Source organism: Heliangelus exortis, chromosome 18, assembly GCF_036169615.1.
Source record: "Heliangelus exortis chromosome 18, bHelExo1.hap1, whole genome shotgun sequence".
Taxonomy (NCBI): Eukaryota; Metazoa; Chordata; class Aves; order Apodiformes; family Trochilidae; genus Heliangelus; species Heliangelus exortis.
In genome coordinates, this window is record NC_092439.1 from 8,601,245 (window position 1) to 8,620,672 (window position 19,428).

Here is a 19,428-nt window from a genome sequence, read left to right on the forward strand (position 1 = left end):
TACTGTTTGAGGCCAGCAGGTTCACTCTTTAATGAATTATTCCAGCTCCACTTTGCTATTTTTGGTTAAAAAGACACACTCCCTTGGCTGTTACAGTGACTGAAGTGGAGCATGTTTGATGTTTTGATCAGAAAGATGAAAACTGCAGGCAGAAAAAGACAGAGAAAATGGAACTTCAGTTAAAGCACTAGCTTTCATTTTGGTTTAGCACTATGATTACATTCCTGGTCCTGAATGTGTTTTCCACTTTTTCACTACTTTCTTCTTCATTTTTGGGGGACCTGATAACCCAAACAGGTATTTTTTAATGAGAGGTACTTGCCATAACTTCTCTTTCCAGAAGTCTATTTTACAAAATTTACAAAACAAACAAAAAACGGTGGACTTTATAATCATAATTCACCCAAGATGAGATAGACAGAGTCTGAATGACAAATCCTTGAACTGAAGGAATCCACAAGCACCTACCCAGCTTTCCTTCCTGGTATCATTATACACTAGATTTATTAATAAAAACAGATTAACATTAAATCTCTTGATTAAGTAACCAAGAAAATTTCAATCCTGCCCAAAGACTCTCCTCATTAGGATAAGACTGAGGCATCTGTAATGTGTTGAAGGATTTCTTATTCTAAATCACAAAACTTTTAATCAATCAACATCATCTAGCCATAAGAATTAAGATAGGACCAAATTATATTTGTCTTATCTTTTTTGTTATGAATAAGCATACTTTAAAATACACTGCTCTTTCTAAATTAAGAATGAGCTTGAATTTTCTTATTATTTTTGTCAATGTATAGACTGACATTCCTCCACTAATACTGTCCACCCACAGGACTCAAGAGACATGGGTTGTTATTTTTATTTTCAGAATTTCATTTATCAATAAAGCAGGTTTTCCACAGGGAGTAAACAAGAGTTGTGACAGCGTCATAGGAATCTCATTCTCATGAAGCTCAGGTCCTGCAGTCTCAGATGGTATGCTCTAGCACACACCAATTTTAACAGTCTTGCCAATTGACTCCTACAATGAATCAAGCCCATGATGTTGCAAGGTCATGTTAGCTCCAGATAAAACAATTGGCCTTTAAAAAGTTTTGTCTGCTTTCAAATTCAAAGTGAAGCTTTCGGGGTCAAAAAGTTACCATAGAAATTGATCTGTGATTTCCGACACTGAATATTCTTCTGCTCAATGGATATTCAGGAGTTAATTATTTGCAGCCTTGTCATCAATTCCTGTCACAACTAATGAAAGACTGCATTTTAATAACTTTGGCAATATGTAGTAACAGTTACCTGATTTTTAAGGGCAGTGTTAAATTAATGGAATGCTTTTGTGCTAAATGGTGACTTCTACAGAACATAAATTCTTTGTTGGGTTTGTTTAGTTTTTGCAGGTATAAGAATAATTAATATTCACTGAACTTTACATAGTCATGACATTGTATAATTATTTGCCCTTTGTCTTAACCACTGTCAGTCATTCTGATTTTGCACTCATTCAAACACTGAAATAAATCACAAGTGTATTCATAAACATAAAAAAATTAAAGGGATTTTGTTCAGCCTTCAATACTTCATGAGTAAACCAGGTTAACTTACCTAGTAGAACACAGGAATCAGATGACAATCAAGAAGTGGGACTCGTACTTTGCTGATCCAAGGTTCACTTAAGCCAACAAAGAGAACATCTTCCTTTGGAAGCATTCTGAATCTGGCTCTCTATATTCTCTGTGAAGAAAGAACAGACAATTTCTTACTTAAAAAAATAAAACACTACCCCTAAGCAGAACAAAATAGAACAGGTCCTTTACATTTATCACTGAGAATCGACAGAAAGACATTAAGGATTTTATTAACAAAGCAATAAAACAACATAACTGAGAAAGGTGAAACCAGTAGAAGGGCTATAAATCCTTCTCCAATTTTTTCCTGTAAAGTGTGTATCTACACTGTACAAACAAAGTCTGTAGACTGTTTGAATTATTCAAAATTGACTGAGCCTTCTTTCAGAAGGAACTTCTCAGGAACATCGTAGAGAATCAGGGACAAGATCACACCACCAGACTTGACTTCTTTTCCGCTTGTAATTCATAATTTAGCTACAGTGTCAAATAGCAAACCAGACCTAAATAACATATTTCTTACTACAATTACTACAAGTTACTAAGTATAATTAGTAAATCTGTAATTACCACTACTATGTTCCTATTACAGCAATAGAGAGGGAGGAAGGAAACTCTAGTTTCTAGGGTAGTTTCTAGGATAACCAATCACTGAGAGAAATGAGAGCACCATGAATAATTCAGGATTTTACTTGCTTTATGTAAAAAAGGATCTTGGATGTAAATTGCAGATGAATCGCACATTCAGTGAAAAATCAAATCATTTCCTTTCAGAAAAGTAAATGGAGAAAGTAATTTCCTTTTAGACTACTGTGCTCTATGCCTATTTTGCATCCTGTTGAACACTCAATGAAGAAGTAACTGGCATAAACATCTCAACTCCCTATCCTGAAGGTGTGAACAGCACTGTTAAGAGACTTCTTCATCTCTGTTTTTGCTTTTTTATTAAATAAGCATGCTTACATAGACAAGATTGTAAAAAATTAGACAGCAGAACATATTAAACAATAAATCAGGGTGACATCAGATTGCATTTGAACACCACTCTTTTTAACTTCAGTGAGAGAAAAGGAATAAAGGGATGAGGTCTCTGATGTTTTTGTCCCTGAATATAATTCTGTTAAGTCATTTACTCACTTTCAAACAGTTACCAAAAAGTAACTCATATGTATAGTATCCCACATGATATATGATTATGATATGTTTATGATATATGATTATCCCATATGATATATGATTAACATAGTTTTAAATTTGTCATAGAATGATAGAATGACTAGGGTTGAAAGGGACCTTAAAGATCATCTAGTTCCAAACCCTCTGTATGGGCAGGACACCTTCCTCTACAGCAGGTGGCTCAATGCCCAATCTGGCCTGGATTTTGGACAAAACTTGAGTTTTCACCATCATTAGTTTAATCCATTTTGCAAATAATCTGTGCTCCCATAAACAAAGTTGCAAAGCTGGTTGCAAATTGAACACAACGACCTTTATGACAAATGGCTAAGTCAGGTGAATAACAAGTTGTAACTGCAACCAAAAGCACTTTTACAGTTTCTATTTATTGTTTAAAACCAAAAGGAAAAACTGTCTTTTGGCTAAGGACACCTGAAATAAATAAATTCAATAAATTAAGGGCTCTGACCCCCTTCATCTCCCTCCACGGAAAAGTATTGCAGGTAGGAAGGAATGATAGAGGATTCTACCACATGAATATCAAGTGCCAGGTTCTTCAGGCAGGAAAAGGCAGGCAGTACACAACCCATTTTGCAGTCAATATTTTATCTGCATCACAGACTGCTTAGAAATTCCACTACACAAGTAATGAAGAAATGGTGGCTGCCTAGGAGAGCTTCCTGTTGAGAACTGTCTGCAAGCTGCTCCCTCATGTATCAGCAGCTACTCACTGTCAGATATTAATAGCCTCCATCACTTTACCTACAGATAAAATGGGACAACTGAGAATTATAAGCACATTAACAGAAAGAAGGAGTTCTAGATGCCTTAAAAAATACAGAAAAGGACTGCTAGAAGGGAGGAAGAAAAAAGATATACAAATTCCATTATCTTGTTTCTGTCACTTTTCCTCCTACATGCTAAAAGAAGAAAAAGTCATGTAAAAGCAAACATGCTGGGTATTTTTTTCCAGTAAACACATCAGGCAGTCTCCAGAGCACAAAAGGACTGTTCCTCCATTCACCCAAAGAGCTGAACAAAAAGGCCAGCTGCTTATGGATTTGACTCACTGAACTCAAAAAGCTGCAATGAGTCACTGTGGGGTTGTCATCATAATGATTTCTCCCTGCCATTTCTCACTTCACTGCTTGACTCCATGGGATGGACTGTGCTTAGCTCAGCATGAGTAAGTATATATGTACAGTAGGGAAGAGAATGGCATTGAAACTTTTGCTTTTCCCCTCACTCTATTAGAAAACATCTCTCCATTCAAATGGCAGCCTGCTAGAATAACAATCGATTTCCTAAAAGAGGTGGGGCAGTTACTATAGGCACATTAGCTGGCCCAAAGCAAAAGGGACAGCCAAACTCACAGGGCCACAGTCAATTCATATGCCCACAAGGAAGATTAAATTTACGTTCAGGTATGTTCCTAAAAACTCCAAAGTACAAATTACTTGCTACTTGCCTTTAGGCATGTCACAGTTTAACCCACTTAATTTACTGTGCAGTTGGAAACCATTTCTTTGTGTCTGCAAATTTTCCCTTCACTTACTTTGTTAAATTTAAAATAATTTAAATAAAGTTCCTTTCTTTTCAGATTGTGGAATATATCCCAACTTCAGTATTACAGTGGAAGCTGCACCAAGTAGCTTCCAGACTTCTCACACAAGGGTACTTGTGATCTGGAGTTCATGAACTGAGCTACAGTTTGACAAAATAAACAGTACTTTGGCACATACTTTTCAGCAAGGAGAGCAATCACAGACTTACTTATTTAAGCATATCACTGAATAAATTCACCCTGAAGTTACTTATTCAATTTTACATAAAAATTTTCAGAATGTTTGGATTTTTCCTGTCATCATCATTTAAGCATGTTTCCCTAAATACCAAATGCTGTAGACAAGCAGTATTTAAGAATCTAAGGGCAGTATTCAAAGCCAGACATTGGTGTTCTGAGAGATTTAGAAGCTGCACCCTGGCAGCTTACTTCACAAATGATCAGTAGTTCATAAACTGAAAACTACGGTTTCACAGTCACTCACAGTCAGCAGGTAATCCCATATAATGATTACTTACAATGGTAATAATTACTATGTATAACCACCAATGGCACAAGAAGTAGTAAAAATAGAAAAGGAGTCATTAGTAGCTTCAAGGCATCAATTCAGGCAGCAGAACACAGTTCAAAGTTTCTACCCGTAAGCAACTATGTTTGAAATTTATAGACTTGATGTAACTTTTAGATGTCTACAGATCAGATTTGTGTTGTGTAAAGAAAATAAATCTGGCTTTACAATCCATTGGAATTTAAAATCAACTGCTGTTAATAAGTAGAAAAGCACAGAGATTGGTAATATGCCAATATTATAGGCATATAATAGGTCTAGAATAAAAAGGAAATTAAAACCATAAGAAAAGCAAATAACACTGATTTATTCAAACTCAGTCAGACTTTGAGTTGGTCAACTAAACAAAGCTCTCTTAACTCATACTATAAAAATCTTTGCCTCTAGCTAGTAAATCAGGAGATACTATCTGCAGGCTTTAAAGAAGTTTCCTGCCAATCCAGCAGCATAGCCCTTAAATAGAGCTACAAGATTCTTCCAATATTACTAACATTTTGTGGATCCAGATCTCCAATATTATACACCATATACAGACAGCAAATACAGACAGGCTTTATTAAAAAATCTTCAAGAATAGGAACAAAAAGATATGCACATATAGTTTACCTCTTTGGTTGCTTAAAAAATTACATTATTAGCTGCCTGTAAGAAAATTCATTTGGAAAAATTAAAGCAACCAGCTGCTTCTTAAGCCAGACTTCAGAAAGGAGACTGGAGGATCTGCTGCTCTTCCGTCATACACGAGAACCACAGTCATTTTGAAGCACACCTGAACAACACTTGGTGTTCCCAAAGAAATGAGGTGTCCTAAACCACTTCAAGTGATGTAACCACCCTCAAAGTGGATACATTATCACTGAACAAGTTAATTAGAATACCAGATTAAAGCATACTCTGAAAGAAAACATCAGTTCCACTTTAAAGACTGGAAAACTCAAGTGACAGAGAGAAAATCACTGAATACCAACATAGGCTTGCTCTTTTGTTCTGAGATGTGGTTAAAACAGAAGTATCTGAAGTCATTCACATTAGAGCTTCATATTTTTGCTTATGAAGAATTTAGTATTTCTGGTCACATATTTCAACTATTACTGTAAACTTAGGACCTAAAAACCACAAAGAATGAATACACTAAAATAATGAATACACTAACAGTCTCAGAAACATTCTAACAGACTCAGAGGGAGTAGGTACTTACTTTCTTGTAACATATTTCTTTAAATTAGTTCCTTTGCCTCCCCTATTCCACTGATTCTTCTATATTCATACAGCTGTTTTATACTAATGAACTTTCCCTGTAAGATTATCTGCTGCTTTTTTGCTGTGTTATTCCAGACTCCGGTGGTGTACTCGTGACAGGGTTAGTGCAGTGGCATTTTTTTCTTCACATTTGCAAACACTTAATTATAAGAGTTGTTTCAATGTCTAAACTATTTTTTGACACATTAAAGTAAGCAAAAGCCTGAACCTTACTAGGAGAGCCAATCAAAGGGAAAAGAATGACTTTTCAGAAATGATGAATAGCTCTTCTCATTTAAGAACATAGAGCACAGATCATTTATCTGGTCAGGCACAAAGCAGCACATCTACAAAAAGCTTCGTCGTAGAGATTATTTTTATGACACTGTCAATAAGAACATGGAAGAAAAGTTAGCAAAGCACAGGGGTTGAGAAAGAAACAAGATTCAGAATAATAATTAAGGAGGGCCAGTCTCAAAGCCTAGCTTTTAAAATGTTAGCAGCCTGGTATTTTCCTCTGAATACTTGGCCTGTCATATACTGGCATCATGAAAATCCCCAGCGCAGTGCAGTGGATTCACCATGCTAACTCCCCTCCAGCAGTCAGGTTTTTTCAAATGGTAATTTAGTTTTCTGAAATGAAAACAGGCTTTTCATTAAACAGAACATAGAAAAATCTACAGATTTTCTATTTTGGAAGCTAACAGAGTTTCTAATAAATCAGTATTATCTTGTTACAGATTCTTAAATTTTATTTCCATCCAAGTCAAGTTCAACCATTATAAAGAAGCATTATTTGTTAGAGAAAATTGCCTTCTCACTAAAATCTTCATTGGTGACAAATGAAGATTGGGGTTTTTTTAAGTAGGTAAAAGCTTTTGGAATAGCTCACCAATGGGAAAATAATTGCTTTTGAAGAGTACTGAGGATTTATATAAAAAAATTATTTAATTTTAAGTTATAAAGACATACTTATCAACAAATAACAGGTAGATTATTTTTGTGCTGCTGTTGATGGGATTACAGTTTCTTTTATATTTGTACAAAGATGCAAAATGGGCCAGTTGCTGTCTCACAGAGAAGCTCAGTTCAGACTTTTTGGCTTTTTTGCCTTGAGGACCTCTCCATCTCTCACCAACCACAGGACTGCAATTTCACCCATTCAAAGGGCAGCCATCTCCCACAGTGTCTGCAGTTCTGAAGAGGTCATACATAACAACTGCATTTTACTTGTGGACACCTTCCAGTTACACAGCAGGGATGGTAAAAGGATAAGTGGTGCCACGAGATGCTATATGGCCAGTTCCAGATCCAATGTCAGTGTGTAATACAGATAAGATCACATCTCACCCCTTAACAGACAGCCAAGACATAAAGAAAAAAATTATTCCCTTTTTAACAAGCCATTTTCCCTTCACTTCAGATACTTGGATTTAAACAGTTGTCCCTTGGTACTTCACCTGTTTGTATACCCACAGATATCAATTTTTCCAGGTTGGCTAACATTACATGAGCTATATTAGGAACTAACTCCCCGAATTAAAAATGTATGAATTAATCTCTGGCAAGGGCAAGCCGTCAGTACTTCTTCCTTCCAAACAATTGCACTGCATTTTAAACTCCAGTAACTAAAGCTGTGAGTATGAAAAATGCAGTAATAGTTACCTAGAGGGACTAGGACTGAAATGTCCAGGCTGGTTTTAATCAATGTATTTATTAAACTTCACCACATAGTATCATCCCCTATTGTGGGGAGGAAAAAGAAAAATCTCATTACTTTGTCAGTGCTATTTACACGAGTAATACTTTAAAAGGAAAGTAAGAATGCTTGCTTTTTCTGTGCTTGAAGCCTAATTCAGCAAGCTATGAACCTGTGAAATTTACTATACATTTTTTATCATAATTAGAAGTCTAAAGAGAAATCATGCAGTGGCTTTGGTTATTCTCACAGCATAAGTAATCATCACTTCCCATAACTAATTCCACAAGATTCTACATACTCTACTGAACAACTGTTTCTTCTCATTTTGGATCAGGTACACAAGCTATAGGCTACGTTGTTGTTTTAAAAATCAAGAGACTACTTTTGTCCAAACTAAACTGAAAAAATGAAATCCTAATTTCCTTACCTAATTTCCCTTACCTAATTTCCTTAAACTTGGAAGACTTATGGAATTGCTACCTAGTTTATGTAACCAAATAATCCCATCACTTAAAAGGCTGACCTGTTCTGATTTTTTTCCTACAGACTCACTATCTGTATAGGTTGTGCTTTGTGTTACAGCATTAGCAGGCACCCCACAGCTCTGCCCTATTTTTCTCAGTGTGCTGATATCCACTGACTGCAGTAGATAAGAAACACGTATCTCACACACTTTCTGCATGGATCTGTTTACAGAATTAAGGCTAATGATTTAAAAGGTATGAGACATCTGCCAGGACAAACAGGACAGTAATTACAGTAAGTGATAAAATCCAAGCAGATTTCTTAACTAACCCACATTTCCAACCCCACCAAAAGTTCAAACCATATAAATGGCCATATAAAGATATGAAAACTAGCAGACACTTATATTAAATATAGATCATTTACTCAAGTCCCTAATGTTGTCAGAATTGTTTGCAATGGGTGGCTCGTTGCTTCATGAATTTTCCCCAAAATTTCAATCAGTTGCTCAATGATCAAGTTAAATGATAGGAAACAAATATGAATAATGGCAGGTATAACTGTTGGAGAGGAATAACTTTTTGCCTCCCAATAATTTTAAGAATTTTTCCTAAGATTTATGTGCTCTGTAATCAATTTATCCAACTCTCAGAGGAATTAACTTGCTAGTACATAAATGTCATAAAATTCTGCCCCCTTCTGACATACCTACCATACAAACAGGCTGCTGATGAGTCCCTTAAAGCCTTACATTGCATTGCTTTCCAGACATGATGGACAGAGTGACTCAAATCACTTGAGCTGTGACAGTTGAAACTAACCACAAATACAGGGATAAGTTCTTTATCCCAGGACTGGTCGCTGTGTCAGTTCACCATTTCATAAAATGTTACCAAAGTGTTCTTTTTTGTATATAGACAACTTAGAATAAGGTGATTTTTTTTTTTTTTTCTGATAGCCAAAGTGCCTTCAGAAGTTAGATATTTTGTCTAACTTCAACTTCACAAAGTATTCAGTGTAAAGTGAAACCATGCTAATTAAAATGAAACATAGGGGTTTCAGTCTTCATCCAGTTCCTATGATCTTCTCCTGGTCTTGATTTTATCTATATAGGCCCCGACAGTATTTTGTAACAACCTTGAGGCTATCCTACGTTTTAGCCTGACAACTATTATCATTAAGAAAAAACAGCACAGTGAACAGCCCTATGCTTACCCTGGAGTCCATATTTGTTTTGTAATTCTGTCCAAGTCCATTTTCCATAACAGCTTTTCATTTGAAACCATGGCAGATAACCATGAGAGTTAAGAAGCAATTTTAGCACAGTTGGTAAGCATCTCCAGTTTAACACAAAAGTGTTCAACATTCATGCAACACTTTTTGTATCAAAAGATCGCCAGTAACAACGGGTGCTTATCTTTAACCCTTATGCATCACTCATGTTCACATCAACTGTAATGGTCCACATTCTATAATGAGCTACAGTGATGTAAAGAAGAGCAATTTTACACAGATAAGTTTCTGAAAGCACTAATGTAGTGACAGAATTGAGGCAAGATATAGAACTCATTTCTGATATTTGCTAAGTAGACAAATAAGAGTTTAGGGATAGTTTCAAAATACTTTAAAATGGTATCAAATATATCAAAATGGTATCAAAGGTCTCCCATGTAATATCAACAGCTGCATTTCGAAGGCATTTCCATGATAACTGACAGCAGATTTCCATTCCTCATCAGTCTGTCATACTGCAAATAGCATAATTATTGGCTAAGCAGAACTTAAACTGAGGAAATAAATTAATTTCACAGATGTTACTCAGATTCACAACCAAGCTGTCCCAAATCCCAGTCCTGGACTGGAAATAGAGATATCTGTACCTCATAAGAAGCCCTTGTAACAGCCCCACATTATTCGTAAGAGAAACACCAGATTGTCTTTGATTTTTTATTTTGGCATTTTCTTGTAAAGATTTACACTGTAACAAATAGCCAGTATTGAAAATACCATTTGGAAAAGTCTTCAAGAAGAATAATGGATTCATTACTGAAATGCCTCTGCTTCACCAGTAGTATATTTAGCATAAATCTCAACAGAATCCATTTTCATCTAAACACCATACATATTTCAGTAATTATAAGGCAATATTCAAGCCCTCTGTCCCTCATGATAAACTACAGTTTCTATTTACCGTTTAGCTGACCAAAACCTTTCCAAAAGAGGTCTTCAATTTTTTGCTGCACTGTTGGATAAGCACATTAATATTTGGCCAGCTCAAGGTTTGCCCAAATATTCTTGTCAGGAAAAAAATTTTGCTGGAAGGTTACAGAAAAGTGCCTTAAAACATAATATCAAATAAAATGTAATAGAAAATTCTATATTAAGCTATAGATTTGCAACACTAACCTCCACTCCTTCCATTCTATATGTAAACAGCAGGATTTTATGCAGCACCTTCTTTAATGAAACATGCTAAAGAATCTTCATTAACTTTTCAACTTTAAGTTCTTTCATTTACTTTAGGTTCAGTTTTTTTTAAATTACTTTCTTTCTTGAAAAAAATTAATGAGTCTTCAATCTCTTCATTATCACAGCATGGGTTTATAAGCAGGACAATTCAGATGTCCCAGCCTTCAAAAAATAGTGTCAAAGACAATATCCCATAGGCATATATAATTCTAATACCATGAAGTTGAGCTCATCTTTTGCCTAAATATTGTCTGACTGCATACTCCTCATACAAAGAACAGTTAGACAAAAAAAAAAAAAAAAAAAAATCTAGAAAAAGTCTATAATCCATGAAAAGTATCTGGATCTGCTAATAAAAAGAACAAAGAATTTATGATGTCAGTGGCTCAGAAGATTAAATTCCTCTTTTGAAGAAATTTAATCATATTTGCAGATATGCATGGAAACTTTCATAACATAATAAGAGACACTAGGGGTTTTTTACTTAGGAAATAATGTTCCAAGCCCTATATGACCCAAGGCAAAAATACAAAACTAATATGACTGTGATTTCTTGAAGAATGGTATAAAGTATTATATCATTTAGCACACTAAAGCTATTTAAATTCATTTAAAAACTTTATATTAGCTACAGAGAACACACAGGTTCTCTCTCTTGCATGCTTTAACTTTAGCAATTAAGAAATTAGCTATTTGATTCAAAAAGTACATTAAATCTTTAGCTCCTACCTGTGTCAGCAGAAGCTACAGATGTCTCCAAGTCTTCAATTAATCCTTATTAGAAGTTGAAAATATGGTTATTGATACCTAATTTTGTACAATGCATATAAATTTACCCTCCAAGGAACAGCCACAATGTGTGAAGTGATTTATGAAACAGGTATTTTGATCATTAGTTATAATTTAGCATCCTTTTTTACCTTCAGTGATACACAAAGAACTATCATTAGCATCTAACACAAAGTTTATTTATAAATCAAACAACAACAAAGGACAATACATATGTATATTCTCAGTCCCAGGCAGTATCATTAACTACTTGGGTTTTTTGAGTGAAATGTGAAAATTTTATCATGTGTAGTTTGTTCTGTCAAAATTTACTATCTGGCAAAGAAAGAAAACTTCCCCTCAGAAGCCTTACTGCCTTTTATACCATAGTCTATCTCAGCTCTAAACAAGGTAACTCATTACAGGAAGATGCACATTTGCCAGTGTGACCCATCCGTTCTCTGTTTATTGTCTGCAGCTTTTCCCTGCACCATCAGCAGTGCTGAGCACCATGTAGAGGGTCTGAAGAGTGGGGTGTTACATGTTGGGATCCAAGCAGCAGAAGGCTGACAGTCCAAGAAAGAGGGTGTAAGATGAAGATACACTTCAGAAAAAGAGGTGGATTATTTTTTCAGTCAAATGTAAGGTGGAACTTCCATGATTGTTTTTTCCCAAAGGAATTGGATTTTCAATTCATTCAGAAACACACTGTGCTGGGGTGTTTGCTGTGTAAGGTATTGACCTTTGTATTTGCTGTGTAAGGTACCCTCTTGAAAGTATCTGTTGTTTCATTTCAGGGGGAGGTGCCAAAAAAACACAAACAAAACCAAAAAAAAAAAAAAAAAAAAAAAAAAAGGAATGCAAGGCAATTCACTCATTGAGAAGCTCATATCATCTCAAAAACACAGTGCTCAAAAACACAGTGGATTCATAAAACTGTTCTATTTTAGAAGTTTGGAAAGGAGATCAAAACTGAAAAAGTTGACTTAATGGAGTCTTTGAAAAAACTCACTGAGCCACAACTGCATTCACATTTACCTAGCAAAACAAACCACAAAAAAATCTGGATAGTAACTGTGAAAATCAGACTAAAGTCAAAGCCAAGAGCAGAACAGGAAGGCCATCTCAATAAAAAGCCTAATTATACTTGCTCTTAAATCTACTGCCCATTTGCATGCACATTTTTGTGAAGTGTTATGTATCGACTGATTGCATCTTGGTTTAAGCTTAGGTAATTTTATCAATGCCAAATTCTTCTATCTAACCTTTACTATTTATTTTAATAGGTTTTATGCAACATTTTTATTGCTGAGATAAGTACTGATTAAAGCCTATGTCTTCATCTGTTTTGGATTGTCTCATGTTATTAAGAAGTCTAATAAAAGCATGAAGTGAAAATAATATTTTACATTTGCATGTAGACCTGTGAATGACCTTCGCAAATTGAATGTATTCTCAAAAAAATGTTTTTTTCTCTAAAGTCTGAGAAGCCAGCTTTGGAAATCACCAAGCAGGCCCATTTTCCTACGGTTGGATGCATTACTCATTTACTGTACTGTTTCTAGCCCTGTCTCATATTAAACACAACTTCAAAGATACAAAGCAGCCCACACTTCCCTTGGGAAACTGCTCCAAAATAGTACAGAGCTTTATTTCTGACATTTAATATAATCCCTTTTTCTCAGCTTCCTCCTATTACACTCACTCTGTCACCTTACAACAGAGTCTGAAAATTAGCAGAGATGGATTTTCTGAAATCTTCTTGAAGTTTTGGACGTTGTCATCCATCTTCTGAGAAAAACATGTTACATCACCCCAAGCCTATCCTGACTTATTTCTAAAATGCCATCCCCCAAAGCCAAACAGCTAGACTTGCAGCTACTTTCCTCTCTGAAAGAACTTCAGTGAAAAAGGAAGTTAACAGCTTTCTTCTATAGCCATGGCTAGGAAAGGCTATAGAAATATGATCACAGTCAGGACAATTTTTCATACCCTTCATCAATCCCAAGCAAATTCATCTACCAAAGATCTCTGCTGATCCATAACAGAGAAGGAAAACTTGGAGTCTGTTTCTCACATAAAAATGAAGTATCCTGCTGTATGAGCAAAGTTGGTCTTCCAAAGTGAATCTGATATATCACATGACACAGATTCATTTCACAGTGGTGTGCAATCATAATAAGGAAATAATTATTTCAATGAAACAAAGGTGGAACAGGTTGTGAGAAGTCCTGCTGTATACCAATAGCTGAGGTATCCAGCTCCCTGACTGCCTAGTTGCTGCATATTGTACTGCATGTTATATAGCAGATGTTCTGCTTTTTACATCTGATGGAAAAGAAAATGGTACTGCTCTCTCCAAACTTCAACCACAATTAATTTCCAATTAATACCTCTTTAGCACAATGAAAACAGTGTGATGAGATCTGTAAAAAGGTTTCTCTGTCTGAAGCATGGTCTTTTAAATTTTGTCAGCACTACCACAGAGATCAGAATAAACCCCAAAGGAATGACTGTAAATTTTCAGAATCATTATTGTGTCAGAAAAGGGGAGTGAACTGATTGGCCCATTAAACTTTTAAATTAATTTTCACAGGAAGCTAGAATTTTAAGTGTATGATATTGAGATAGCACTATGGGACTAAGATCTTTCATATATGAAATAAGATGAAAAAGAGTACTGTTAAAAATAAATAAATTGTGAAAATCAAGCAAAATATTATTGCCCAACCTTTTTTTCCAGGAAGACATACTGACGTACATGAAAGCTGCAGTGGCTGGCTGCAGTGGCTAAGACATTTAGGTATCTAAATTATAAGGCAGCTTCTAACATGTTAAAGTTCCTCTGTACATGATAAATTCATACTAGTTTTAAAAACAGAAGCACTTTCTCCATATAACATTCTTAAACTGGACTGTTTTAGGAAGATTTGGAGTACAGAAATAAAAGCTGTGTGTCCAGATTTCTAAGATGTTTTAGTTCTCTAGATCTACCACTCGGGGCAATCTTAAGAAAAATTATTGCCTTTGAGTATTTATACTTCATCTTGTCATTCCCACTGCCCTTTTATTGCATTTTCATGCCTCCTTGTTTCAAGTACTCCTGCATACAGAAATACAAATATGCTAAGGTGTACTTTGAAAGATCAAGCTCTGAGTGAACATGGTATTTGAAAGCTCCTCTACCTATCCTTGACACATTCTGTGAATTCTTTGATGCATGATTATGGGCTGTGATATATTTATCTGAAATACAGTAGTACAGACACTTAGTACTAATAAAATAATACTGACAAAGCAAAAGTCATACCATGTAATGAAAACAGCACAAGAGAGGGAATAAGTAAAGTAGAGATAAGCCTCTATTGCCTGCAGACAACTGAGGAATTTCTCAAAAGGTAAAAAGCTTTACTAACATAAAATGAACAACAACAACAACAAAGGCCTTATTGCTATTTTACAATCTCAAATGGTTTAAATTCAAAATCTAGAACGTAGGTTGGAAGGTCAACCAGGAAATCTTTCATGGTAAAGTTGTCTCTGGGAAAACACACCCTGGAGGTGGTAGCAAGCTAACAAGCACTGAAAGACTCAGTTATCAACTATCTAAAATTCACACATCTTGGAACTCTATGTTCCCCAGAGATTGGGTTGATTTCCCTTAAGTGTATTCACAGACTGTCACGGCAATGAAGCATTAAAGATAAGAATACATCCCAAGTAGAATTAGACATACATCAAAAACATTACAAAATTTCTCTGACAGAATCACAGAGTAACTTGGGGTGGAAAAGATATTAGAAGGCTTGATAGCTCAGCCTCCAGCTCACAGCAGGGTCATCTGCAAGATCACACTGGGTTGATCAGGGCTTTATCCAGTCAAACCTTGAGAAATTCCACTGGTGGAGACTGGATGGCCTATGTATACCTCTCCTTGTTGGTGAACCTTCAGAACTGCTTTTTTCTATTTAAGAATCATTTGGTTACATCCTTCCAGCCCCCACTTTAAACATATGATTCTAAAGAATCAATGTTGATCCAAAGTTTACCTTAGCATTTCAAGATACAATACTTCATACAGTGTAAAAATGGGTATACCAAAACATCCTCCTTGAGAAGAGAATAATTTTCTCTTTAATATCTGCAACCGATCTGCCACTTGTGGCACAGCTGGGAGATTATCAGAAGTGCTGCCAGAGGGTTTTAGTCTAGCTGCTTAGGTCACCTATTTTCCCAAGAAGAAGCTGGCTGCTAAAGCCAAGAGATGAGCCAGTATCACATACAAAGTGTTCCAAGGGCAACTTGAATCATTTAGTAACTTTCAGAATAATAGAAGCAAGAGCAGAGGGCGATATTTTTTATTCAAAAAAATTGCTTCATAGAGAAGTGATTATCTAATTGCATTAATGGACCCATACAAGTAGAGAGTGCCTTTTCCCCCTTATCCTGTTTCTTTACATGTAGTGTTGTGATACACCACCACTCTTTCTGAACTCTGACATAGATTACACCGATGCAAATTATGCATTTTAATAGATTACACTGCTGAAATTGAGATAAATGATTAAATTTTTTTTTTCCTTTTCCCACAGCTAATTAAAATTCCAGGGTTTATTTAACTGTTACCATGTCCAGAGATAGAGATAAATGGATGATTACACAGAAAGCTCTATATAACACATGCAGGGAATAATATTAGAAGACAAGAGAGAGCAGAATTAACAGTTGTTCTCAAATTGATAACAGTCTTAGAATGCCAGCAGTTCTTTCCCTCCATACCCAACCCATCCTTTTATTTATGCATCTGTAGCCTATAAAAGAAAAGCTATTTTAAAAATCTACTCAAGGAGAAATTTTTAAATTTCATCAAAAGAGCTTTCAGAATACTAAGCAGGCCTATACATGGAGATTTAATTTGAAGGAAAGTTTCTGTTCTTTCACTAATCCTCAGTGCTACTGTTTTTAACTTGAAACATGTACATACATTATACATACATCTCAGTGTAATCATAGGATTATAGGCACTCCATGCCCATGGACTCTTGCACAAATAGTTCTATTTTATAAACAAATGTAAGAATACAGGTAGGGATCTGACACAGTGGGAATTCATAGAGAAGCATGTGATTTTCAAAAAGTCTTAAGCTAGGTTCAAATAAAGCATCTATAAATTAAGATGCTGAGGCAAATTTTAGCCAATGAGTCTGTCTAAAAAAAACAACAAAAAAACCTAAAAAAACCCAACAACAAAAAACCAAAACAAAACAAAAAAACAAACAAGCAAACAAAAAAACAATCCAACCCAAACCAAACCAAAAAAAAACAAACAAACATGTACCACAACAGCATGCTGAACATTAATTAACTTCTTCCTTTGTGGAAGAGAAGCTGCACAAAAAATAGAAAGGAAAGAACCATTTTCATGTTCAAAACACAACCATTATTTAGGCAAACTTCCTAAAATATGCAGGATTTGAATCCTATCTCCTTTTCTGGAGTTTTAATAAATTCAGAATTATACCCTTTCATGAATTATTTTGTATCTTTCTTCTGCTTTCAGCAGCAGGATGTGAGTGGAAACTATGTAATGGTTTAGTTAGAAAGACAAAGCACAATTAAAACAAACAAACATACTTCCTTTTTACATCTGAGTTCTCAATCTGCAAAATGAAGGTATTTTTGCCTGTAGAATTCCCATAAGTAATTTAATTCTTCTTGTAAAGAAAGCATCTCTTGCGTCATATTGCAAAGGGTCAAGATTGAAACCACCAGTGTAATAGTTACTTGTGCACAATTTCCTCTAGGGGGAAAAAGCAAAACAGAAATGAAACCCAAACAAGATTAGTTTTAAATGAAGTAGCTGAAGACACAGTAAATTAGTTTGGGGATTTACCTGTCACTAGTGGAGAGTGTTCTTACAGAAATCAAATCAGAAGACTGAAACATTTGGAGAGCAGGCACATTCCCCTTCAGTTTGCTGTTTTATCAGTCATAGTTTTCAAGTTGTTTTTCTACACTAGTTTAAACCGAAGGAATAAGATGGCAACCACTGTAACAACCACTCAAGAACACAAAGTGTAACAGGGAAATTTCAGTCCCTACTAATGGCAATGACCTGAGAAACATACTCTGTGCTATGCACTGGTCCGTTGACTTTGTATTTGATCTCGACTATCCCCTGCTGAAAAACCTCTTTCAATAATAAACCCAGTTTCATTACAGACTTGAAGTTATCTGAAATAGACTGCAAAACACGAGCAAATGTTCATTGGCCTGAAAAAAAGTGGTATGATTATCTCCACCAAGCCTTTTGCATTAGGTTAAAACAAACTGGGGGTCTGAACTAACTTAGAGTAATGTAAGAACTATAGCATACGGGTTCCTCATCCACAAGTGCACTGGATTTGTATATTTTCTATCACAATGTGATTCCACACAGTCAGGTACCCTGTGCACTCTGGCATGCAGTAATCCAGTACATCACCTGCAGAACTATGACCCAATCTTCCTTGCATTTAGGATATAATTGGAATTCTAGCAGCACCATGAGGGTTAGATTTTGGTGCCCACCTGTATGTCTCTCAGATTTCACTTTGAAAACTACTTATTGTGTTGAAATGTGTGTATAAACCTAACTTGAGAGAAAAAGAAATGCCTTCCTAGGAATACCCTTAGAAATGAAATCCAATTCTCACTGATTCTTACCAGCGCCCAGCAGGGCTGCACAGGACATCTCATACCAGAGCAACTGCTTTGCACTTCAAGCTCTGCAATTGCAAGATTCTGTCTATTGTAAGGGGCATTAATGTTATGTCCTTAATATGACTCCTTTGCTCTTACAAGCAAGACATCTGAGGGAGTCTTTGAAACTCTCCCTCAGAGCCATTACACAGAAGTAGTTCATAGCTTCTATTGCAAAATTTAAATCATTATTACAACCTGAGAACCCATCTAAATAAATTATCCTTGATAATCTGCACTGAAAGAAAAACTACAAACCATTAAAATCCCTCATTAGCTATTGAAAATGCCATTTTTTTCCTGGATTTTTTTTTTCAGCAAAGTGCCCATACTGTCCAGTTTTCTATAGATGTGTCAACTAAGAGCAGCTTCTTCCTCCTCAGGCCCTAAACATTTTCTCTGAAGTCTCTTTGATCTCTCCTATTCCATCACGATCACAAACTGGCATCTCTATCTAAACATTTTACCCAGTGAATATTCAGTGTAAAATACAGAGACAAGTTCTGCAGAACAACTAGGAACCAGGTCTTGTCTCATCCAGGCAAGTGCTTTCATTGCTGGGATATGGGTTCAGGCATCCTTCCCTCTCCAGCCCATGCAGTCCTGATCTTTTTATCTGCTGACACAGCTTTAACAGAATCAGCAACTCTCATCTCACCTCTGAATACCAATCCCAACCAAGAAGAGCATACTACCTGAGAAGGAAACTTTTCTGGAGGCTTGAGAAACATACCTCAAACTATCAAATTTTTTTTAGAAGAAGCAAGAATAGAAATGCATCACGCAAATACTCATGCTGATTTTCCCATAAAATGCCCAGCAGGTTCAAAAGAATGAACTGATACATCTACTCCAACTGAGTTCCAGTAGAACAGATCAAACCGGGTGTTTGCACAGAGCCTCAGTGCCCAGTGGCAGGCCATGACAGTTTCATTTCACTTCCTCAGATTGCTGGGCAAGTCGTAGACTCTTGCATGATCGAAAAATATGCCCTTTCCCCAGGAAGCACTGCTACCTGGCAAAAGGCATGGCTGACACACAGAGTTTGCCCTACATACCTACTAGGACTGCAGGCAAAGGACCAGGCCACTGACTTGGCCCTGGCATG

The 19,428-nt window shown here is 35.9% G+C and overlaps 1 long non-coding RNA gene across 12 annotated transcripts in view; it reads right to left on the reverse strand.

Annotated features, from left to right (window-relative positions):
- Nucleotides 1-19,428, reverse strand: part of LOC139804549 (uncharacterized) — a 149,584-nt gene that overhangs the window by 93,726 nt on the left and 36,430 nt on the right. For 11 of the 12 annotated variants that reach the window (XR_011729436.1, XR_011729437.1, XR_011729435.1 and 8 more), the window contains exons 2-3: nucleotides 1,606-1,734; nucleotides 4-142 (exon numbers count right to left, since the gene is read on the reverse strand). This is a non-coding gene — a long non-coding RNA (uncharacterized lncRNA). Of the gene's footprint in view, nucleotides 1-3; nucleotides 143-1,605; nucleotides 1,735-6,487; nucleotides 6,561-19,428 lie in introns of those variants that run through there. The other variant, XR_011729430.1, reaches the window with a different exon arrangement.